This window comes from Octodon degus, unplaced genomic scaffold (genome assembly GCF_000260255.1).
Source record: "Octodon degus isolate 3935 unplaced genomic scaffold, OctDeg1.0 scaffold00230, whole genome shotgun sequence".
NCBI lineage: Eukaryota > Metazoa > Chordata > Mammalia > Rodentia > Octodontidae > Octodon > Octodon degus.
The window spans coordinates 2163862-2166383 of record NW_004524806.1 but is presented as its reverse complement, the minus strand read 5'-3'; positions in this window follow the sequence as shown (position 1 = coordinate 2166383).

The window sequence follows — 2522 nt, the reverse complement described above, 5'->3', positions numbered from 1 at the left end:
CAGGGACCACGGTTCAATCCCCCAGCACCACATGCCAGCCAGCCCGCCCCCTGGTGGGCTGAGCTGGCCACACACACACACCACTCTCTCTCTCTCTCTCTCTCTCTCTCTCTCTCTCTCTAATAAATAAAAATTAAAAAAAAATAGAGAAAAAAAAAACCATCTTCCAAAGTCGATGGAAAAAATGATACTTTTGCAACAAAAAACACTTGAGGAAATTCATGGACTCTAATCCAGCACTCCGAGATATTCTGAAGGACATTCTAGAAAGAGATAAGAAGGACTACAATTCCATAAACACCAAAAGAATGAATCCAACAAGCAAGGCAAAAAATTAAACAGAAGAGAGGAAAAAAAAAGGGACCCAACAATAGGAAAATAACATGACAAAGATAAGTCAATATGTATCAGTTATAACCATTAATGTTAATGGTCTCAATTTATCAATCAAAAGAAACAGACTCACAGAATGGATCAAAAAGGAAAATCCAACAATATGCTGCCTACAAGAAACACATTTAAGTCAAAAAGAAATTCATAGACCAAAAAGCAAAGGTTGGAAAATAATACTCCATGCAAAAGGAAAATATAAAGTAGCAGGGGTAGCTATTGTTTGCAGACAACGTGGATTTCAAGCCAAGACTGATTAAAAGAGACAAAGAAGGTCACTATATCCTTCTAAAAGGGAACAATCCAAGAAGAAGAAATAACAATCATAAATATATATAACAAAGACCAATGTACCCATCTATATAAAACAGAAATAATGAACATGAAAAACCAAATAAGCACTAATACAATCATATTGAAAGATCTCAATATCCAACTGTCACAAATAGACAGATTAACTGGACAAAATACTAACAATGAAATATGAAAACTGAATCAAACTTTTGACCAAATGGAAGTGTTGGATTCTGCAGTGTTCACCCCACAACATTAGAATATACACATTCTTCTAGCTGTGGTCTCCAAAACAGACCACATACTAACTCACAGAACAAGCTTAAGTAAGTGCAAAGGAATTAAAATTATCCCATTCATATTATTAGTCCATAGTACAATGAAATTGGAAATCAATGGCTAAAGAAACCGCAAGAATTTAATAAACACATGGAAATTATAGAACACACTCCTGAGCAACAAATGAATTGTAAACAAAATTAAAGAAGTTTCTACAGTTAAACAATAATGACAATACAATGAACTGGAACATATGGAACACAGTGAAAGCAGTCCTACAAGGGAAATTTGTAGTAATGAATATCGATATCAGGAAAACAAAGCAAGCTCAAATAAACAACTTAATGTTTGTCTTAGTTACTGTTTACTCGTTGCTGGGACAAATACCCGACACTCAAAATGAAGGAAGGAAAGGTTTATTTAGCTCACAGTTTGTGGAGGTTTCAGTTCATACTGCACTGGCTCCAACGCAAATGACAGCAATTGATGGAGGCAGAAAACAATGAAGAGCAGAGGAGGAGCAATAGCTGCAAAGTTCATCAAGCCTCTCTCTTCCTTCTATGCTGACTGCAAAGACAGGGGCTCCACTATGAAGAGAGGTGTACCTGTGAAGATCAAGCTCCTCCAAAGACTGTGGCTTCCCCATGGAAGCAGGGCAGGGAGGCAGGAAGCCTTCCTCAATTCCTTTATATACTTTTTGTGCTGAGTCACTCTGGGGCAGCCCCTAGTCCTGGGGTTGAACCAATAGCACCCCAGGGCTGGCCCAATAGCGCCCCAGGTTGGACCCTGCCCACTGCCCCCCCAGGACTACAGGAGCCAATTCAACCAAGTTGACACAATGTACCAACTACCACAGTGTTGAACCTCAAACTTCTAGAAAAAGAAGAGGAAGCCCAAAGCTTGTATGAAGAAGGAAATTATAAAGATCATTGCAGAGGGGTGAAGGAGATAGCTCAGAGACATAAGCACCTACTGGGCAAGCCCAAGACCCCAAGTTCAATCCCTGGCCCCACATGCCATGCTGCCCTGGAGCCCCAGGCACACTATGCCAGCCCCAGAACCAGGCGTGGTGGCACACATCTGTAATCCCAGCACCTGGGAGGTGGACAGGAACAGCTATTGTTTGCAGAAAAAGTGGATTTCAAGCCAAGACTGATTAAGAGAGACAAACAAGGTTACTATATCCTTCTAAATGGGAACAATAAGGGGCCAGGGAGATAGCTCAGTAGAATAAGCATTTTCCTGGCAAGTTTAAGGGCCTGAGTTCAATCCCCAGTTCCACCAAAAAAATTAAAAATAAAAAAATAAAAGGGAACAATCGAGTTCAAGACCACCCTGGGGGCTACAAAAGTGAGCACAAGGTCAGCCCAATCTGCATAGCAAGAGCCTATCTTAAAAAAAAAAATCATAGCAGAAAATAATGCAATGGAGCCTAAGAAAACAATACAAAGAAACAATGAATCAAACAGTTGATTGATGGGGAGGGTTGGGGGGGGTACTAAGAATCAAACTCAGGACTCTTGCCAGGCAGGTGCTGCACCACTGAGCTAAATCCCCAT